Below are 22,759 nucleotides of genomic sequence, written 5' to 3'. Positions count from 1 at the left end.
CTACCTAGAAATAAGCAGTTTAATTTTTTAGTGTCCATACCTTCTGTCTTTTCAAATTGATATGTGAGTATGAATTTGTGTTGTTGTTAACAAAAATTGAGCTACCTATTTGTAGCCAGTTTTTTTTTCACTTCAAAAAAAAAAAAAACACGAACTTTTAAAATGAAATTAAGTATTAAAAAACTGGGGGTGCCTAGGTGGCTTTGTCGGTTAAGCATCCACCTCTTAATCTTGGTTCAGGTCCTGATCTCAGGGTCATGAGTTCAGACCCCATATTGGGCTCCATGGTGGTCCTGGAGCCTACTAAGTAAATAGAGCACACGTAAATAAATAAATACTAAGTATTCTTCTATAGGATCATTTAAAAAGGTGTGAACTATTTGTTCCATGGGCATAGGAGAGTTTTAGTAGTTAACTTTAGATTCTTAAACAGATTGTTTCCAACTGGCTTTAGTTCTAGGATTATCACAAACTTGTCTTACCATAATATCATCTAATACCGTCTTACTCCTTTAAGGTCTTCTCATTCCATTTGTCTGTGTGTAGGTGCTTATATCCCGACATCCTAGCTTACAGTTCTGATGAAGTTGTTTTAGCTTACAGATATTCTCTATACTTGGGCAGTTACGGTTTAGGTTTTGGAGGCTATATGAGTCTTCTAGAGCTGCCATAACAAAGTACCACAGACTGGATGGCTTAGACGACAGACCTTTATTTCTCCCAGTTCTGGAGGCTAAAAGTTCAAGGTCAGGGTGTGGACAGCTTTAGTTTCTTCTGAGGCCTCTCTCCTTGGCTTACAGATGTCCATCTTCTCCCCGTGTGTTCATGTGGTCTTCTGTGTGTATGCGTTTGTGTCTTAATCTTCTGTTCTCATAGGGACACCAGCCATAGTTAGGGCTATATCTAAATGACCTCGTCATCTTACCTTAATTACCTCTGTAAGGTAACGTGGAATCATGTTACCTTAATTATTCCCCAGTCACATTCTGAGGTACTAGGGGTTAAAACTTCAACATACGAATTTGTAGTTTGAGTGGGGGGGGGGGGGGCGCAGGGGACGCAATTCAGCCCACAACAGAGGTATTTGTTGCCTTTATTGTGAAAAATCCCACCAGGGAAGCAACTTGTAGTATACCTGTTAAAGTTTTCATGATATTTTATTAAAATATAATACATCTTGGGGTGCCTGGGTGGCTCAGTCAATTAAGCATCTGACTCGGTTTTGGTTTGGGTCATGATCTCAGGTACGTGGGTTCGAGCCCCACATCAGGCTCCGTGGTGACAGCATGGAGCCTGCTTGGGATTCTCTGTCTCCCTCCCTCTCTGCCCCTTCCCCACTCACACTGTTTCTGTCTCTCTCATAAAGAAACTTTAAAAAAAGAAAAAAACATAACACATCTTTAGTCTATAGGACTTGCTAGGACAGAGATCTTGTGTGCTTTGTTTACTGTTATATATAGAGCCTGGAACATCATCAGTGCCTACCCATTGCTGGTTGAATGAATAAGTGAATGTCAAGTTTCTTTAGTCATGTGGAGAAGTAACATAAATCAGCCTGCATACTTTAAAGTACTGATTTTTTGAGCATGTACACCATTATTATTTTTTTAATGCTTATTTTTGAGAGAGAGAGAACACATTCATGTACATGTGGGGGAGGGGCAGAAAGAGAGGGGGATACAGAACCCAAAGCAGGCTCCAGGCTCTGAGCTGTCAGCACAGAGCCCAATGTGGGGCTCGAATTCACAAACCGTGAGATTGTGACCTGAGCAGAAGTTGGACGCTCAACCAACTGAGCCATCCAGGTGCCCCAAACACGTACTCCATTATTTACCTAAGGTGTGCACGTTCAAGTGCCCAAAATTGCTAAGTCCGTTGCCTTACAGAAGTCAGAGGCAGGGGGTCAGATCATCCCAGTTCCCCATTCACTGTGAAATGACACAGAAGCCCTCGATAGGACTGTCTTTCTTTCTGAGGGAAAGAGAGTTTTCTGTCTATTAGGACAGAAATGTGTGTATACACATTGTTGTTGCCAGTTTACAAATGGTCAGGGTTTTTTTATGGCTATCCAGTCACGTGATTTTCTGCAATTTCCTTAGCATTACAGTTAAAACAGCTGAAAACTCTGGTCTGTTCCTTTGACCTGGGGCCTATTTTGTGGGCAAGATGGCCAGTGGCCAGGCAGGGTAGACAGAGCCATTGGGAATACTAAAGCACTGTCAATGGTCTCTACTTACAAGTCCCATTTGGGGGTCTGCTTACCGGAAACTGCAGAAGTAGTACTCTGGTTCGTGCATTCGCAACTGAACACACAAAGTTACATATACATACTGCGTATTGAAGAAGTATTTATTTTCCCTACTTATACTCATGAATGAAGAGTTCTCTCCCACAAAGAAACAAATATTGAATTATAAGTACATGTCTTAAAAACAAAGAAAGACTCTTCATCCAATGAGAGTAGAGTGACTTTTTTTTTTTTAATTTTTTTTAACGTTTATTTATTTTTGAGACAGAGAGAGACAGAGCATGAACGGGGGAGGGTCAGAGAGAGGGAGACACAGAATCTGAAACAGGCTCCAGGCTCTGAGCTGTCAGCACAGAGCCCGACGCGGGGCTCGAACTCACGGACCGTGAGATCATGACCTGAGCCGAAGTCGGACGCTTAACCGACTGAGCCACCCAGGCGCCCCTAGAGCGACTTTTCTAATACCAGCCATCTTGCCTGAAGGTGGAAAGGGACGGACCACTGGTTCTTTTTGTGTCCCCTGAAGCTACATGAAATTCTAGTCAACGATGAACTTTTATCATGGAGGGAAAGCTGGCTTAATATGGCCTAACATGCCGATATCTTTCAAACGACTTTTATAGTTGAGAAGTACGCTAACAACTTATCAATCTAAAACCCAACTGAGAATCAGGAAATAAGCAACTGCTGGCTTCTGGGCAGCAAAAGAGGTGCTGGGCTTCAGGCTGACTTTCGACACATTTCTGGCAGTGTTGGTTATCCAGTTTCTTAACACTGTGGATTGGAATTGATCAATTAGAAACGGAAGAGGAGGTTGCTATTGGCAGGCACACTGAATTCAGAAAGAAGGGACTAGGGATAGCCAGATAAGGAGGGAGGAAAAATAAGAAAGAGCAGGCAAAAACTCAAATTGGAATTTACTGTGGAGTCTAAAGGTATGCTAGGAAATAGCTATTACATACCTTCAAGGATGAAGAGTTTCTTGAGGATGGGATCATTCTGGGCCTAGTATAAATCTTTCTTATAAGAAGTTATGTTTGTATGACAATCCAATATAATATTTGAAGTTTACAATACTGCCCTTTTGTTCCTATGTTAACTTTCTGACTTTTTTAGCAGAGGGAGAAAAAGCAAGCAGTGCATAGTACATTTTAGAAAAAAATTCTACTCCATGGGACGCCTGGGTGGCTCAGTTGGTTGAGCATCTGACTTCGGCTCAGGCCATGATCTCGTGGTCGTGAGTTTGAGCCCCACATCGGGCTCTGTACTGACAGCTCTGTACTGACAGCTGAGCCTGGAGCCTGCAGCCTGCTTCAGATTCTGTGTCTGCCTCTCTCTCTCTGCCCCTCCCTTGCTCATGCTCTGTCTCTCTCTATCTCAAAAATAAGTAAACATTAAAAATTTTTTTTAATTTTACTCCAAATGGTTCACATATAAAGGCAAAACTGTCAGCCACCAGAAATAATGCATCCCTCTAGTTATCTGAGTAGCTAATGTATTTGGGATAACAGAAGTTGTATGAAGGTGTTCTCAGTAGCCTATCCCTATGACTGTGCTCCTTGTCTGAGAGGGAGACTTTATTCGACTGCATTACTAACGGGATTTGGAAACTCTAAAGGACATCTCTCCACCTGCCTGTCAGCTTTCTGCTGTACGTGTCACTCTTGGGCCAACCCCTTCCTGGGCAAAGAAGCTTCCCTGTGCCCCCAGGTTCCCTGTGTTCCCAGGTCATTCCCATCCCTCCACCTCTGCACACTTTGCAAAAAAAAAAAAAAAAAAAAAGAGAGAGAGAGAGAGAGATTCCTTAAGAACCTGCAATATTCCAGTCCCTGTACTAGCACTGGGGCAGAGAAATTGTTAGCAGGGCAAGTCCCCACTTACAAGAGGTGTGCAATCCACTGAAGACGCAGACCCCCTTGTTCTGAGACAGACTCCTCCATGGTGCTTCCCCTCCCTCTGCACCTGGATGGAAACTTGGTTTGTTTTTAGGGACATCACTTCCTTTAAAAGCCTTTCCTCCAGGAGACTAGTTCTCCCAACTCACAAAGGAGGCCGTGGAGTCTAGGAACACACTTTCTGCTGTCCCTTCCGTGCCACACTCACCATCTTTTCACATCCTTCCCTCCTGTATCAGTCGGCTCAGGCTGCCATAACAAAGTGCCATGCGCTGGGGGCATATACGACAGAAATGTCTATCTCACAGGTCTGGAGACTGGAAGTTGGAATCAAGGTGCCGTCAGGAATGATTCCTCCCGAGGCCTCCTCCTTGGCTTGTAGATGACGCCTTGTCCCTGTGTCCTCACATGGTCTTCCCTCCGTGTGTATCTGTGTCCTAATCTCTTTTCACAAGGACACCAGTCCTATTGGACCAGGGCCCTTCCCTATGACCTTATTTAACCTTAATTACCTCAGTAAAGGCCATATCTCCAAATACAGTCACATTCTGAGGTCCTGGGGACTAGGATTTTGACATGTAAGTTTGGGGGAGACCCAATTTAGCCCGCAAGACCTCCTCTGACTTTGGTGCCATCTGCTTATGGCCCCCTCTTCTCATTTGTGCGGGTCACGTACTCATCTCTCAGACACACTTCCCTCAAGATATCCTGAGGAACCAACTCCATGATTTTCCTCTCGAGCCTGTCCCCTCCTTCATTTTCAGTGACAAGACCCTCCTTGTCAAGGACTCATGTCCTGGCCCTTCTTCATAGCTTTCTCCATGTCCTTCAACCCCGTGGTTGGAATTTCTGCTCTGTCCCTTTTTTCCTCTTTCTCCTGAGCCTTTGTCCACTTCCCTAGTCTCAGCCCCCCTCAGTCCTTTGCACCCTCCTCGCTCTCTCCCCTGCTTTGCCCCCTCACCTCCATGGCCACGACCACTCCTGATTCTCAGACCCTGCCCCCTCAGTGTCACCTCCCTTGTGATGGATTTTAGTCATTTCAGTTTCCAACTGTCCATAATCCCTACCATATGTTTTCTCTCCTCTGTGGCTCCATGGCATTGAAGCTAAAACAGCGGAATTTTTCTACCACCAACTCCTCAATGTCTTCTCTCTTCAAGCCTCAGCCCCATGCTCCTCGGCTTGCTGTCTGGCTCTGCCCCTTTTCTGTATTCAAAACCATCAGGTGTGAAGCCCCACAACTTGCCTGTTTCCCAGCAATATCTCTCAGTATGCTCCTAGTATTCTTTTTCTTTTTCCTCCTGTCATAGAATAGGAAGTATCCCTCTTTTCCTGCAAGGCCTATCTCTCTGCCATGGACACACACACACACACACACACACCTTCCTTCAGAAGCTGTTTTCTATTTCATATATCTGTATTCTCTCCCTCTGTGGATCCACATTCCTTTCCTGGTGACATAAATGGTCTGGGTGGTTTACCCATTCTAAAACCTCTTTCCTGGACGCTGATATTCCTCGAGATAATCTTCAAGGCACCATCAAGCAAGGGTTCTCAACCTTGACAGTATTGCCATATGGGGCCACGTAATTCTTTGCTGTGAGTGCTGTCCTGTGCCTTGTAGGATGTTAAGAAGTATCCTTGGCCTCTACCCATAGATATTAGTGGTACTTTTCCCCCAACCTGTGACAATGAAAAGTGTCTCCAGACATTGCTGAACATCCCCCGGTAGGGGTGGGGGTGGGGTCAGAATCACTGCAGCTGAGAACCAGTGGTATAGACATTAAGAGTGTAGATTCTGCTACATCATCTTCAGCCTCGCTGTCCTGGGTATACAAAATATCAGGCTATAGCTTTAGAATGTTGTCTGTACATACAGAGCATAGTACTTAGAGAACAGAAAGAGTTTGTGCTTGAGGCTTTTGTGAAGAGTGGATGGTTATAAACCAAACTAGCCATCTTAAAGCTGTGCATTGGGGTGCCTGGGTGGCTCAGTTGGTTAAGCATCCAACTTGGGCTCAGGTCATGATCTCGTGGTCCATGGGTTCAAGCCCCACGTTGGGCTCTATGCTGACAGTTCAGAGCCTGGAGCCTGCTTTGGATTCTGTGTTTCCCTCTCTTTGCCCCTCTGCCACTCATCTCTCTCTCTGTCTCTCAAAAATAAATGGTAAAAAAAAAAAAAATTAAAGTTGTACATTGACTTATCTTGCTAATTAAATCCTTGTAAAAACAACTGCACAGACAATGGTTTTCTGCAAATCAAGAGCATTTTATTGAGATTAGTCCAATCAAGTAGGCATTTTTTGTTAGCAGACCACTCAATTCTGAATTGGTGGACAACAACAATAAAAGAGTGGGTTCCGGGGTCAGATAGTGTGGTGTGCATCTCAGCCTTGTGACACTGGGACTCTGCTTCGGTTTTGTCAGTTACAGAACAGGGATGATAAGGGCACCTCCCAGATTGAAGGGTGGAGAGGGTAAGCAAGATAATACACATGAGGCCCTCAGAACAGTGCCTGGCACATAGTAGGGGTTCGGTAAATACTAGCTGCTCTGATCCTTTCTCTCCCTTCCCTTCATCACCTAACTTCTCAACAGAGCATGGCTTTCCCCTCCTCTTCCAGTGGTTCTGGAAGCGCCTGTGTGCTGGCCCTGCCTTGTGCTCTCAAATCAACTTACCGACTTCATTCCTTTTTGGGCCCTTTGCCTTGATTTCTCTGTATTTTAACACTGTTGACCATCTTTTCCCTTGACAGCCCTTACTTCCTTGGCTCTTTTGCTTCTTTAGAGGAAGAAAGAGAGAGAGAGCCCACTTGTCACTTCCTCATCACCCACCTAACTGCGGGCATTCTCCCTTGGCTTCAGCCTCTAGCTTTTGCTGCCCATTCGCTCTGTCCCTAAGATGTGTCTTCGGGCCTGCTCCCTGGTTCCAGCTTCCTCTCATCTTCCACGGACCACCCCCTCTCGCCACCAGTCACGTCGCTGGTCAGTGGACCCAGGACCCACCCAGGTACCAAACTTGAGCTCAGGGAAGAAGTCTTCTTTAATTCTCCCTTCTTCTCATGCCACAACCAGTTGGGCCCAAGCCCAGTGAGTTTCATTTCTGTAACATCTCCTACCTGGTCTAGTCCCTCCACCTGTCCCACTGTTTTTGCTGTCATCACTCCACCATGGCTGCCGTGATTTCCTATCTTTCGGTTCCACACCTTTTGGTCACAGCTCCAGAGGGATTCTTTTCCCTTCTCTCATATCAAATTGGTCAAGTTCTGGGGAATCTACATGCTAACTGTATTTCCAATTAGTCCATTCTTCCCTACCTGTACAGCCAGGGCTCCCTGGGTCCTCAGTATTTCTTAGGCAGACTCTTCTGTTAATCCCTAACTAGCCTTCCTGTCTCAAGTCTTCCAGACCCTTCTCCACAGTCCTCGGAGGGAGGCTCTGTCTGCCTTCCTCCTTAAGCCTTTCAGGGCCTCACCATTGGATAAAGTCCAAGTCAGCGCAAGGTGCCCAGAGCTCTTAGCGGTCCTGCCCACTGGCTATTTCTCCAGCTCCATCTCTTGCCACCTCCCCTCCTCCCTCTGCCCCAGCCACAGAGTGAGGTATTTGCAGTTCTGGAAACTGACCTTGTTTTCCGCCTCTGTGCCCTTGTGCTTACTACTTGCTGCTCCCTGTGTCTGGAGTGCCCTGCCCCCTCCTCTCTGCCTAGGGGACACCTTACATATCTCGTGAGCTTCCGTGAATGTCACCTCATCCATGCAGCCTTCTCCAATGTCCACCTCCTCCTCCTTCTTGATTCTCTTCCTTTGCATAGCACAGAAAACTATGGTTCCCATTTATCCCCACCTCGAGTTCAGTATCCCCTGCTCTGTCACTTTCCACCTCGAATGGGCTTCTACCCCTGACTTTCTCTTTTTGTCAGTCCTTCCTTCAGTCACCTAAGACCCAGGCATCATCAGGGCCCTTGCTTCCTTTACACCCCCATCCCTGGTCCACCAGTTGCTTTTCTGGCTTTCCTCTGAAGTGGTTCTTGATCTTCTGTTCTCCATTCCTTCTCTACCCCTACCCTAGTTCAGGCCCTCATACCTGAGGTTTTCCATGGATAGTATTCAAAATTCCTTGTGGTAGAGCCTCAGCTTGTTTACCTTTTTGGTCATGTCACCTGCATATCCCTGTATATGTCATAATCCAGCCATACTAGATGCCATCCGGATCTGTGAACAGGACCCATGACTTGCTACAATCATGCCTTTGCATCTGCTGATTCTAATCCCAATCTCCATCTGCAAAATTTCTAGCTGTTCTCCATGGCTCAACTCCATTGGCTTTCTCTTCCATGAAGCTTTCCCTGATTGTTTTTTGTTTGTTTGTTTATTTATTCACTTATTTGAGAGAGACAGTGTGTGAGAATGTGAGTAGGGAAGGGGCAGAAGAAGAGGGAGAGAGAGAATCTTAAGCAGGCTCTAGGCCTAGCAGAGAGCCTGTTGTAGGGCTTGATCCCGTGACCATGAGATCATGACCCAAGCTGAAATCAAGAGTTGCACCTAACCCACCGAGCCACCCAGCTGCCCTTCCCTGATTGTTCTTACTAGAAGAGATCTCTTTTCTCTGAGCCCCTGAATCTCGCACCAACTTAATGGTTTTTAATATGTTGGTTTGCATTTCATGCTTACTTCATATGGATGCAGAGATTAGACTATAAATTATTTTAAGGCAATGGATATGAATTATCCATTTTTGCATCACTTCTCTGCTAGAGAATCTAGCACAATTTCTTGATGTATAAGCATATCAGCTTGATCAAGATATAACTTACTTACTGTACAAATCACCCACTTAAAATGTACAATTCAGGGGCACCTGGGTGGCTCAGTTGGGTAAGGGTCCGACTTTGGCTCAGGTCATGATCTCGCAGTGGGTGAATTTGAGCCCTGCATCAGGCTCTGAACTGACAGTGTGGAGCCTGCATGGGATTCTCTCTTTCCCTCTCTCTGCCCCTTCTGTACTTTCTCTCTCTTTAAACTTGGGGTGTCTAGGTGGCTCAGTAGGTTAAAGCATCTGACTTCAGCTCAGGTCATGATCCTACGGTTTGTAAGTTCAAGCCCCGCATCAGGCTCTGTGCCCACAGCTCAGAGCCTGGAGCCTGCTTCAGATTCTGTGTCTCCCTATCTCTCTGCCCCTTCCCCACTTGCTCTCTCTCTCCCTCTCTCTCTCTCTCAGAAATAAAATAAAAACATAATAAAATAAACTTAGAAAAAATGAAGTGTACAATTCAGTGGCTTTTTAGTATATTCAGTTGTGCAACCATCACCACTATCAATTTTAGAACATTTTCATCACCCCGGAAAGAAACCCCATGCACGGTAGTAGTCAATCCCCAAATCCCCCCAAACTCTCAACCCTCCACAACCATTAGTCTACTTTCTGTTTCTATATATTGGCCTATTCTGAATATTTCATATAAACAGAATCATACAATATTTGCCTTTTTGGGTCTGGCTTATTTAGTATGTTTTCAGTGTTGATCACATTGTAGCATGTATCACTATTTCATTCCTTCTGACTAATATTCCATGTATGGATATATCACATTTTATTAATTCATCAATTGGTGGTTATTTGGGTTTCCACTTTTTTAGTTATTATGAATAATGCTACTGTGAACATTTGTGTACCAGTTCTTGTGTGGATATGTTTTCATTTGTTGTGTATGTACCTAGAAGTGGAATGGCTGGGTCATATGGTAACGCTATGTTTAGGATTTTGACGAACTGCCAAGCTGTTTTTAAAGTGGCTGCACCATTTTACATTCTCACCAGCAATGTAGGAGAGTTTCAATTTCTCCACATCCTTGTCAACACTTGTTAGTATTTATCTTTTTGAGTCTAGCCATCCTAAGTGGGTGTGGAGAGGCATCTTTCTCATTGTGGTTTTGATAGCATGACTCTTTTTTCCTATTAGATGTTCAATAAATATTTGTTGGATAAATGATATTTATATGAATATGAACAAACAGAACTTTGAACAAGTCATTTGACTCCAAATTTATTAATTAGCTAGAAAAGATGAACACAGAACCCAGTATCATTAGAATTCAATTTTTATTTATTTATTTTTTTTTTTAAGTAGGCTCCAGGCCCTACGTGGGGCTTGAATCAAGAGTCGCATGCCCTGGGGCATCTGGTTGGCTCAGTCGGTTAAGCCTCTGGCTCAGAGTCCAAGCTGAGTCGGGCTCTTTGTTGACAGCTCAGAGCCTGGAGTCTGCTTTGGATTCTGTGTTTCCTCTCTCTGCCCCTCTCCCACTTGTGCTCTGCCTCTCTCTGTCTCTCAAAAATAAATAAATGTAAAAAAAAAAATTAACAAAAAAAAGAGTTTCATTCCCTACTGAAAAGCCAGCCAGGCGCCCCTAAAATTTAATTTTTATGTTATTTTTAAACTGTTTTTAGTTGCCAGAATTATCTAGATGACATTATAAAGGTAGTGATTTGTCGTAAAAATTCATGTAGCTTTGCAGGTTTGAGTGTATTTTACAGAATGAGCTCAATTACAAGCAAAATTCCAATTTTGATGTTCCTATGCAATACCTACCACTTGCTGGGGAGACTGGAATCTTGAGGCAAGGCAAGTAAATAAACTAGCATTCCCTACCTGGCCCTTCCTTTGCCTTCTTAGTGGAACACACTACAACTCGGAAGCTCCAGACACAATTCTATGGTGACCATGTGAACTGTTACTCCTGCTTAGAGACCTGCTCACTTCCTCCTCAGGCATGCCTGTCTTCACAAAAGCACTTGATAAACACACTTGGGGATGTGGAGTCAGGGGGTGGGGGGTGGTGCATAGGAAAATGCAAGTGCTGAAGTTTCTCTGAGTAGAGTTTTCCTCAGTAAACAGCAGACCCTGGGAAACCTAACAGGTTCTGAAAACTTAATGTTGGTGATTCCGGACGTCAGAGAAGCAAGCAGCTGAATCAGTTCCCTCTTGGGCAGTGGTTCAGCCTACTTATCTCCAGGCTAATGGTCCAACTGCTTTTGCTTGGTTCTGTAGAATTCTATCTTGGCCAGAATCCTTAATCCATCCCTAGATAGACACTTCTTTCCATCTGCAGCCCCGAAAACCTGAATTCCATTGAAGGCCACAAATTAAAGGCCCATGATGGGGCTTACAACTTTGTATGGCATGCAAGTGTCCTCAGAGGAGCTGGTGTGGTAGAGCCAGGGTCAAAGGTCATAGTAAGTACAGAGTAGGCAGCTTTGTGTACCTATAACATCGTCTTGCCTAACTGGTCTCAAACGCCCAATTCTACAGTAGTATTCTCTACAACTATTTAGGAGGCACGTTTGTTCTCAGAAACTGGGGGCAGGGGGGCATTTATTTTCCAAAACCACAATCACCCCTGTCTAAACAGGTTTCCTAAGGGCGAGAGAAGGCTCCTCTCAGAACCCCGGTTGGAAAAGTATTAACAGTGGGAAACATGTCAGCTGCTTGTTGGAGGAAGCACAGCCCAGGCCTGGTTTCTCTGGGGCTCGGTGATAACTTGGGCCGCCACAGCCACGCTGAAGCATGGTGGCAGCCGCCGCCTTGGGGATGGAGAGCAAGCAGCTCCGAAGAGGGCCCCTACTTTTCAGAGTTGAAACAGGAGCCCTCTGAAAGAAAGAGATATTGCGTGTGGCTTCCCTGGTGCCTCGGAGGGCGACGTGGATGACACAGCATCAGCCCGTGCCGTCGCGGGGTGGGGACACAGCGGCGGTAGGAGCCTGTGCCATCCTCAGCCCCTTGGGGGCGAGGTAACCCCCGCTTAAGCCTCAATTGTAGAGTGTGGGGAAGGGAAGGTGACAAAAGCCGGTCAGAGTTGAATTTGTTGGACGGAGAATACGCTCCCGGGCGGCAGCCCCAGCGCTAGAAGGACCGGGCTCGGGGAAACAGCCCGAAGTTGGGGGCGGGGTGAATCGCTGGTTCCTTAATCTCTTGCCCCATCATCTACTCGCCCCACCTGGATGCAGAGCGAGGACCGCGTGGAGAGGGAACGGCGCGGGTGGGGCTCACCCTCCCGTTTGCCTCCGTGACCGAGCGGGGCGGCGCCGGGCGGGGGAACCCGACCCCCATGCTACCCCCTGTCGGCCCCCGGGGCGCCCCTCTCGCGCCTCCCGGGCATCGCTGCCTATCCGTCTCCTCCGTTAAAATAGTGAAACAAACCATGGAGTGAAGTGATGGAAAGCCGGGGGCGGGGAGTTGCCAGCAAGTGAGGGGCTGCCGGGGAGGGGGCGCGGTGGTCCTCGAAGGTGGCCGTCCGGCGAGCGCAGGGCCGATCGGGATCGCGCTCAGCTGCGGCGGCCCAGACCCTTCCCCTGGGGCGGCCCGGCCCTCCCCTGGCCCGGGGCGCCGGCGGAGGGCGTGGGGCAAACCTGGGGCTGCGGTGGGGGTGGGGTGGGGGACTCCACCTCCATCCATCCCGGGATGGAAACTGCGGTCACCCCGCTAAAATCGGGGTGGGGGCGGCGGTGGGGACCCGCGGGTACCGCGGATCCCCCCCACCCCCCAGCTGGAGCCGCCGCCGCCGCCGCTCAGTAACACGTCCCCAGGAGACTCGCAGGAGCAACACGTGATGTGTCTACTTATCAGGGTGAGAGGGGGAGAGCGAGTCTCCGAGCGTGCGGGCGAAGAAGCTGGGCGGGGGGCCGAGGCGGGGGCCGGGACGACGGCTGGGGCGCCGGGGTCGCCAGCTCCTCGCCCACCTCCCTCCCTGTGGGAGAAGAGGAGGAGGGGAAGTGACTGCGGAGTTGATGAACTTTGCACATCCAGAAACGCCATTTTGATTCCTTTTCCGGAACAAGTTTGCATCTCTCCTCGTTCTCTCCCCGAAGCCCACCGGTCCCCACTGCATCATGCCTGGGAGCCAAGCGCCCTGCCCGGCCGTAAGTACGCGCCCGGGGTTCAGGCTCCCGGTACTCGGGTGGCAGCGAGATGTCTAGGGCTGAGCGGGAGCGACCTTTTAAAGAACTTTTGGGGATGGGGAGGGTGAAGTGTGCAGAGCGCGTTGTACTTTTTCAACTCGGCGTTCCCCGGAGCCGAGGACCCGAGCGCCCCACGCCGCGCTACGTGCGCTCGGGGCGTTGGGGCCGGCCGGGGATGAGCTGGGCAGCCCTCTCCCCTCGGGCTGCGCGCCGGGCCGCTCCTCCTCCTCCTCCTCCTCCCCTCTTCCCCCTCCTCCTCCTCCTCCTCCCCTTCCTCCGCTCCTTTTCCCCTTCCCGAGCTGCCGGCTCTGCCAACCAGCTCCCAGCGCGAGCCGCCGCGGCCGCCGCAGCGCCCCGCCGCCAGGACCTGATGCGCATCCATATTAGCCGTCCGAGCGCAGGAATCCGGCCCGACCCGCGCCGCCGCGCCCGCCGCGGAATTTATTTTTAACCAGCACCGCGGGGACTCGGATGGTGCGCGCACCGCCGGCCAGAAACATCTTCCCAGCGCTGCTCTCCATCTTCCGCCCTCTCTCCCCCGACATCCTCCCCCCCATGTGGGAGGGGAAACTTTTCTCCTACATACTTTCGAGTCCCTCTCGGGCCGAGAAGCGCGGAGATGACGGCGCCCGCCCGCCGCCGCAAGGTATCCGGGGGTGCCCGCCTGGGGTGCTCGCTCGGGGGTGCCCGCTCGGGGCTGCGCGGTGGGAGCATCCGCCGCGCCCAGCTCCGCGGACTTTGATCCTCCCTGGCGGACGGCGCCGGCCGGGAGGGGGCCGCGGGCAACCCTGCGCCCTCCCCCGTCCCCCGCTCCTGGCTGGGGGTCACGCCGACCACCGTCCCCGGGTGACCGGGGGGAGGAGGGGGCTGGAGCCGTGTCCGCGCGTATTGTTCCCTGGCCCCTTCCGTTGGCGGTGTACGTGTTTTCGTGGGAGCCATCGGTGTGGAGCGGAGCCTGCATCGCGGTGGGGGGGGGGGGGGGGAGAACCTCGGCACCCGGCGCCGTCACGAGCACAGGAAGGAGGCCGGGAGCATCCGAGGCGGGGCCGGCCGCCGGGCCCGCTTCGCCGCCCAGCTGTGGAGCGCGCTCGGAAACTTTTGTCCGCCGCCCGCTGGACCAATTTTTCCCGAGTTCTGGGGCTTCCCGTCCTCCTCCCATCCCGGCCCGCAGCGCCGAGCCGGGGCGGGGGTGGGGGAGGAGGGCCGGCGTCGAGGGGCAGGGGACCCAGTGCAGCCCCCCCCCCCCCACCCGGCCTCGAGCCCGGCCCCCCGCGCCCCCTCCCCACTCGCGGTCTCTTAGGAAACTGCGACCTTAATGGTTGCTAAGGAGCAGGGGAGGTCCTTCCCGTCGCCGGCCCCCTCCCTGGGAAGCGGCGTGTTTTCTGGAAGGGGCCGAGGGTCGCGTCGAGGATGTGGTGACTCGCTCCCCGGCCGCTCACGGGGCCGGAGCAGACTCGTGAGTGCGGGACGCGGCGGCCGAGCCCACTTCTCGGCTGGGCCACTTTCCTTTTCGGGCGGGCAAGGCGGGGGGGAGGGGGGGGGAGAGAGGGCGGGGGCGGCCCCGGGCAGGGGAGGGGCGCAGGGGGCACGAGGACCCCGGGGTCGCGGGGACCGGCTAGCGGGTGGGCGGGTTGACAGGCGCCGCGTGCAGCTCGCGTCCAGCGTCCGCGATGCATCCGTGATGGGTTATAAAAGAGGAGGAAAGTATTTCTCCTTGCTCAGCAGATTTGCCCTCCCTCGCTCCTTACTGGTTAGAAGATAGAACGTGAGCCCAGATCCGGACGAGCAGTTCACATTCCATTACGAAATTCTACACGGCTTCAGAGCCAGCAGCAGCACACATTCGGGGCACTTTGGAGTTTTTTTCTTCTTTTTGGGGGGATGGTGGTGGTGGTGGAGAGAGATAGAAGGGTGAATAAAAAGTATAACTTTTTTTGGTGTGCTGAAAACCCTGTCTGAGGGTTTTCATCAGAAAAAGTAACCCTCGTGCTTGTTTCAGAGTTTAGATTTAAGCTTAGCCTTGTAAACGCCAATGGAAATAAAGTTTGTCTGTTGGATAGGGATGCTGGAAATAGCGAGGTATTTCGGTCTCTAAGAGGAGACTTGAGATGATTTCTGCAAAAGGCTGAGTTGCTAATGTGCATCCCATATTTTTGAGAGCTTTTTTTCTTTTAGACACGAAGTGGTCTGTGCATGCGCATGAGTGTGTTCTGAAATAAGTTTAGTTGAAGTGGAAGGTGGAGAAAAGGGAACTGCAAAGCAAAGAATGCTTTTTCTTGGGTTTTGGTTGTTTATTTCCCCCCTCCACCCATAGCCCTTAGAAGCATCCTCTAGACCTGGTGCTTTTTCGAGTAGGCAGGTATGGTTCTAAGACATAGTGCAACCCGGAAGTCTAAGTTGGAGGCTGGAGCCCTGACTTAAACTTTTTTTTCTTTTCTTAAACATTTAGTTCTGTGCTCCCTCCAGTTGTTACACAGAACTTTTGAAGAAATGGGTCCGAAATTAGTGTTCAAATAATTTATGCACCGGTGAGCCACTAATGTCTGGTTTGTTGTTGTTGTTGTTGTTGTTTGTTTGTGTTTTACCTTTGCATTTTGGAAGGAGCTCTCTGGGTACCTGCTGATGGATCCTGCTTTGATGTGTTTTGAGCTTTGGTTACACTGATGAATTAAACATTTGAATGTCTTTTATCGAGTTTTAAATGTGTGAAAAAACACCTTCCCTCCCACCCACCCCCACTTTTACAAAAGAAAGGGAGAGCCCTTTGATTTAGTTATTTGTTTAGCTTGTGCTCCATTTTAGGCTGTTAATGAACTTGCACTGTTTTATCATTCTTAAAAATACTGCTAAACAGGTTGCATTTTTGTATGTTTTGTTTTTAAAGGGTTTGCTGGTTATGTGATAACTCTTAAAAAACTGCTGCTGATGCTTACTGTTACATGGCATATCAGTCTCTACGTTTTTCTAGATACTCCTTAATTTCTCATCAGAAATTCAGAGCCTAAGCCCTGATGGCAGACAAGTGTTTGTTATGTGATGGGGAAGATGGGTCTGACTCAGCTGGCACAGGTGGTGCATCCATTCCTAACTATTTACATCATCCAACAAGTGACCTTTTGATTGAAGGGTCTTTTATTTTAGATATCTCCAGGCCGACTCCTGAGATCTTATTTGCATCCAGCACAGGTATAGAATGTTGAAGAAGGAAAATAAATCTACCTTGTCAGTGTGCATCTGATCAAGTTGTTTATTGGTTTTCTGCTGTATTGTCAGGCAATAGCTAGTTGCCATTATGTGGCTCGCATTTTTTACTCTTCAATTTTTAACTGCTGTGTTGATCCACTTTCTCAGGTCAGTTTGGAAATCTTTGCCGTCTTTAAGCTCAGTTGTTAATATCATTTATTACCTTCAGCAGAGGAAGATTCCTGGTGAATGAAGTTAAAAAAAAATCCTACCCTTTTAGGGTTTTGTATGATATAACTAATATAAATTTAACTCCTACAAAAATTGGTTAAATGTGCTCTCTAGAAACAGTCAGAAGTGAATCCTTTTGATGTTTCTATTCATTATCCTTCTGAAAAGTAGGTGGTGCTTAAAAGGTCATAGGATAAGGGTTGCTAAGCAGCTAAACAGAAGGATGCTAAAATTAACCAAAGCATTTTTGAAAGGGAGTCCTTCCCTGTTTTACATTATTTACTAGATTTAATTAATTTTTGAATCATCCCTGTCCTCTGACCTAGCAAGGTAGGCTGTTAAGTTTGTTTTGTTTCTGTTATCATATTTAAATAATCTCTCTTTCTTTTATAAGTGTCTTTTAATTGAAGTTCATGCTCTCTGACCAACTCTGGTGTCAGATGGCAGCTTGTCTGGGCGGACTTCTTGTCTGATACCCGTGTGTTCAGGTTAAACCTTGCCTTCCTGAGGATTGAGGATATATGTGTGTAACACCACCTTACTGCATTTATTCATAACAGGTTAGTTTGTTTTGGAAAATCTAGCTAATCCAGAAAGTGATGTCTTACTGTCATCTTTATTAACCAGATTTGCATTCAAAAGATAGAAATGCAATATAGTATCAATAGAAAGTATGCAATATAGTCCCTTCTGATAACAGGACAATAGTTTTCTTCCCCCTTTCCTGAGATTAGATTAGGTTTTGATAGGATTCCACCTCCCCATCTCAGTTTTTTCAGCCCAGTTTATCATACCTTTTAGAAAATAATCGTATTAGGTTTAGCGTATCTTTGGAAGGGTGACCAAATGTAAGAAAATAGAAAGCAATATGATTTACGTAAGGTTCTCTGCCTTAAGTATGTGTAAGGATCTTGAAGTTGTACAGTGAGATAAAATAGTTGAAATCTAACAGAAGCCAAGGTTGGTAACCATCATCTCTTGGTTGAAAGGCAAGCCTGCTATAAGTCAAAAGTTTCCCTGCCTCAGAGTTGTTTGTGTACATCTGACCTACTGAACAGGCAAAGTTGAGTAACATTTTTTTATATCCAAATATAATTAAGAAATTGGATGGGTTCTTTATGGGGGGGCAGGGTAAATGAGTTCTCTTTCTCAGACTTAGAAAGTGATTTTTGAGAAGAAATAGCTGTGGCCCTCTTCAGAACGCTGGGGTCAGATTGTGAGTTCCATGCCCCGGGGGGCCTCCCCATAAATCAGAGGTAAAAGGTGTACCATATGAAACACAGAGGGAGGCATACGATGTGCTTTCTGAAATGCATCACTTATTTTTAATTTCCCCACTCCCGTAGAAGGCAGGATAGAGAGGAAAACCATCTGCTCTGTTTTCACCACGACTGAGGTAGAAGATCAAGAAGGGTTTGGGGGTTGGGGGACGGGAGTGGAGATGAGTAAGGGAGGCAGACTTTTTATGGTAGCTGCCCTGTGGGACAGTGTCATCAACGGTGCTGGGCTCAAGGTTCTCTTATCACCTTCTGGGTGTTCACTGTTGGTATGAAGGGAAGCCTGTGTGGATTGGAGCCAGAGATGGAGCTCCATGTTGGTTGGTGGAGAGGCAGGGAAGCCTGGGAGGAGGACGCAGGGAGCTGTTCCTTCCAGCTACTGGTGCATCTTGTTTCTGATGGTACTTCAGGGTACAGGTGAACCAATCTGCCCATCAATGAAGGTGGTGGCCTGTGACTAGGTGCTTGAGACAAAAGAAGTGGGAGAGGGTGGAGATGTTTGTTCAGTGCGATTCAAACAAGTAATGCTAAGAGAATTTGAAAGCTTCTGTGAAGTCCCCAAGGCTGGGGACACTGGGTACTGACTGCCCTTGCTGGATTCACCTGAGGCCTTTCAGACTCCCTGAGGGCGGGTGGTCCTGATAAGGGAGAGAAAGCCTGGTGAACACCGCCCCCCACCCCCCCATTTCTTTGTCAGCCAGCCAGACTACAGTGAAAAAGTCTCAGTGGGGGTAATTAGATAAAGCTTTTAAATGGCTCTATTTGTTTTTCCCTGGCTTGCTTAGGATCTCCTCTCTTTTTAACCCCCTTTTTCAGAGGCTGTGGGGTAGGATCGTCAGAAGAATGTTTGAGACTTTTAGTGGTTTCATGGCTTCTAAATTTTCAGTTTTTGTGAGGATGTACCTTTGACAAAGTCTTCACCCTGCTTTTGTGAAGGCCGTTTAACAAAGATTCAGATTTTATCCTCAGAGCAACAAACACGGTGAGGGTTAGGTGGGTATATTAACCCATTTTACAGCTGTGCCAGTTTCCACTCTGTGGCTGGTAATAAGCCTAACCCGGGTCTAGCTGCACAGAACACCTGCTTTTTAAAGTCAGCTTAGCTTCCAAAGAATACGTGCCTATTTGTGTGTGCGTGCACACGCGCATGTTGTAAACGAGACCAGATCCTTTTCACAATAATTCTGTGTTGGATTTGAAAATGTAAGGCAATTAAAAAGAAACTTTTTAGCCTTTGGCACATCTCTGTTGATGAATGTGATTGTACACGTTTGTTTTTTGTTTTTTTTTTTTTTTAGTAGGTTTTCTACCTCCTGGAATTGTTGTAAGAATAATAAATGTTCCAGAAACTCAAAATCTATATATGGAAGAAAGTGGTATATTTTGAGCTCAGGAAGCTTTGTGGGTATCCACTCTGGATTTCCTTTCCAGAATTGTGCACAGCTCCAACCCTTGAGGCAAAATTTGCCTGGCAGTTTATGTTCAAATTGGGGAAACGCAGCACTTTTCTTTCTGCTTTGGGTGCCGAGAGACAAACAGAACTAGTAAATTTTTCTTAATGAAGTTCACTTAGGGATGGATATTAAGGACAAGGCATGGCGTGGAAAGCTTTGGACTCACCCTTGAAAGCAGTGGATCTCAGAGTTGGCGGTTTGCCCCCAGGGGCATTTGGCAATGTCTGGAGACGTTTTTGATTGCCTTGCTGGGGGGTGGGGTGGGGGTGGGGGGAGGGGTGCTACTGGCCCTCAGTGGGTAGAGAGGCCGGGGATGCTGCTCTCCATCCCACAGTGCAAGCTGATGGCCTCACAACAAAGACTTATCCAGTCCAGGATGTCAGTAGGTGGAGGTTGAGACTCCTGCTTTAAAGGTACAGTAGTTGTGGCCTGTGTTGTGTGAGCAAGTGGCCCGGGTGTAGTCCGCGTAGCACACGTGATGTATCTGGAGATCTGAAATTTCATAAAGCAAGTAAGCTCCCATTACATGCCTGTGAGGTACCATGGCTGGCATATTCCAGGTTTCACAGAAAATTCGGGGCTGGGGAAGACATTAAGTGGCGTTAAATATACTTAAAAACCCCACGGTAAATAAAAAGTTCTAGAGCTCATCTGCTTCTAAAACAAACCAGATTCGTTGGCACTGGGAAGCTGTTCCGAGTCACTTCTTCAGTTATTGGGAAACTTGCTCTGGTGCTGTCATCTGCCAGTTTTCCCTCATGTTTTAAGTTACGCTGAGTGTCTTCCCCCCCCCCCACCCCCCCGCAGTGTTTGAACTAGCCTTTACGCGCTTGACGGTCCACGTTTTTGCACTCTTAAGCGCAAGATAACTCTCCCTGGTTTTGTTTCCTCAGGTTTTTGCAAAAATTCTTACATAACTACTCACCCTCTCTCTGGGGCAGTGTTTTGGAACCTGGCCTTCTGTCCATACGTTTCCCCTCGAGGGGCATGGATGGCAGGCTGCTCCCATAGCTGAAAGAGACCAGGAGGGAGTGAGGGGGAAGGCACGGGGGTTCTTTTCATGTTCTTGGGACTCCTGGATCTCACACATGAAAAGGTGGTTGATCTCAAGAACCAAAATGTGGTATACGAACTTTAAACCGGATTTCCTCAGACCAGAAAGGTCGAGTGAGCTTGTGGCCACGGGTGCCACTTGCCTGACCCTTGTCCTGTTCCACTCCCACCCCCCGCCCCCCCGCCAGGGCTTTGTCACACAGGCAGGAGGTGAGGAGCTGAGAAAAAGGCAGGAAGACAGGGAGACTGAATTCTAGAAAGGGAAGGACTGTCTGCTGGAAGTACCAGTTGCCCCTAAGATTGCCTGGGCTCCCATTGACCTTAGAGAAATGTAGGACTCTGAAAGGTAGCTTTTTTTTTTTTTTTTTTTTTTTTACATCCTAAACCTGTGGGTAGACAGTAAGCATCTGTTCACGTCTGTTTGTGCTGCTCTTGCTCTGTGACCTGCTCTGAAACCCCCGTGGCTGTCCTGTTCCTAGGTAATAGGAACCGTGGATTCTGGTGCTTTTCTGCCCTCTCTAACCTATAAAGCGGCAACTCCCTCAGTCTCCATTTACAGCTTTTCCCCAGCCAGGACCTTTTGTCACCTGGCTTACCTGCAGGTGCCCCAGAGGTGACTTGTAAAAATAAAAGTCCTCTCCCATACTTCTAGAAGGTGGTCTGAGGTGCATCATCCACCCAGTCTTCTGGCCAGGAAGTGCTTTGCCCACCTTGTGTCTGTCTTGACCCCTAAATTCAGTGACCAGACCCTCCCCAAAACGTCTGTCCTGGGACTCTGACCTCAGATCCTCATCATGTCGCAAACACCTCCTCAATTAGCTTCCTGCCGCCTGTATTCCCTGCTCCAGCTCATCCTCCTCACTCTGCTCAGAAACTCAAGCTGCACATGGTGTTTGCCTGCTGAAAAACATCTCTTGGCTCCCTGTTGTCTACAGGAAGAAATCCAAACTCCTCAGCTTGGCACCCGAGGACCTTCATCATCAGCTTCCAGACTCTCTTTCTAGTTTCGGCTCCTGCCACTTTTCTGCACCACGACTGTTTCTGCGTGTGCATGGGTTGTTCATTCGGGCTCATCCCCATCCACTTCTAGCAAACAGCGTTTCTTAGATCTTCTTTCTTTCTTTCTTCTTCTTTCTTTCAGACCACTTCTTGCAGGGAGAATCAGGTCCTCCATCCAGAGGATGTCCAGGCCGTCATAAAGTACCTGTTGACCTGTATTTCCCCACCTCCAGAATAGGGGGGGACTTAACTCTTCTTTTTTCCACCTTCTGTACCTAGCTCAAGGATTGCATAGTGGTGCTTAGTTGATAAGGTATGTTGATTGGATCCATTTTCTCATACCAAAAGCAAGAGTTTTTGTAGAAGTGCAGGGTATTGTTGGAGAAGAGCACATAACATTTGGAAGCTAAGTCCTAAATATCAGTACAGACTGTGAGTAGGAAACAGAAGTAAACGAGTCTTTAGCACACCCATCATGCAGAGATTTGGTGTTAAGGGAACAGTGGTGCAGAAGAATTTTGAATTACGGAAATTTTAAAATAAAACTTTGCTGAGCTTAATTTGCTGGAAATTAAAGAGAAAAAAAATCTTTGTTAATGCCTGATTGCACTAAAAGCTGTCTCACTAGGGCCCTTACTAATTATAACCACTTTCCATGGCTCTTAGTTTGAAGTTTATATTAAATAGGAGAGATGGGCACACAGATCAAAGACCAAAATCATTTCAGAGCTCCAACGTGTAGGCCCATTTTCTCTGCTTAGTTAGATTTTTGTTTCATTAGTGGATGAGTTAATAGGAGTGTTGGTCTGTGTATAATTTAACTTTTCTTTTTTCCGCTACTCCTTGGATTGAAAACAAAACACCAGATCAGAAACCTGCACTTTATTTGTGGGTGCATGTGTGTGGAATATACTTGATGGAAGTTGAGTATAGATCATATTGATGGAAAGAATCATTTCACTGTTTTAGGGGAGTTTCCTTTATGCTGAGACTTTATTATTTTAAAAAACCCACTTCTGAATAGACAAAATCATCTCAAAAGTGTTTAAGTTTCTTTTAAAAGAGGTGCATTATAGCTTCAAAGATAGGGGAGATACCAGATAGATTGGGTGAGAGACAGGTGTTTTACTGATGGAGCTTTTTGTACCTAAAATAATTTTTTTAAACTGCATAGTGGAGGGGCTTGGTATCCTTCATATAAGATGAAACCCTAGCTGATTAAAATTATATTCCTTACCTTTAAGTATTCCTATTGTGCTTACCTGATAACTAGAGTTTAGGCTCAGATCTGGCAGGTACACTCAGATATAATATTCTAACTCTTTTATTTCTGAGGAGGCTTATGTATTTTCTTCTCTGCCGTGGAAAACAGATTTTTTAAAAGTCATTTTAGGCTCAGATCTGGCAGGTACACTCAGATACAATATTCTAACTCTTATTTCTGAGGAGGCTTATGTATTTTCTTCTC

At 47.6% G+C, this 22,759-nt stretch overlaps 1 protein-coding gene across 6 annotated transcripts in view; it reads left to right on the top strand.

Annotated features, from left to right (window-relative positions):
- RREB1 (ras responsive element binding protein 1) overlaps nucleotides 1-22,759 on the top strand; it is a 182,769-nt gene that overhangs the window by 36,597 nt on the left and 123,413 nt on the right. For 2 of the 6 annotated variants that reach the window (XM_060614875.2, XM_060614868.2), the window contains exon 1: nucleotides 12,583-13,055. The exons of 1 other annotated variant lie outside the window; for it this stretch is intronic. The gene's annotated coding sequence lies outside the window, so the exon portion shown is untranslated. Of the gene's footprint in view, nucleotides 1-12,581; nucleotides 13,056-13,080; nucleotides 13,741-13,761; nucleotides 14,551-22,759 lie in introns of those variants that run through there. 3 more of the 6 variants (XM_060614874.2, XM_060614869.2, XM_060614870.3) reach the window with 3 other exon arrangements.

Source organism: Panthera onca, chromosome B2 (genome assembly GCF_046562875.1).
Source record: "Panthera onca isolate mPanOnc1 chromosome B2, mPanOnc1 haplotype 2, whole genome shotgun sequence".
Taxonomy (NCBI): Eukaryota; Metazoa; Chordata; class Mammalia; order Carnivora; family Felidae; genus Panthera; species Panthera onca.
The sequence above is the reverse complement of the archived record's forward strand: the minus strand, read 5'-3'. Positions and strand labels throughout refer to the sequence as shown.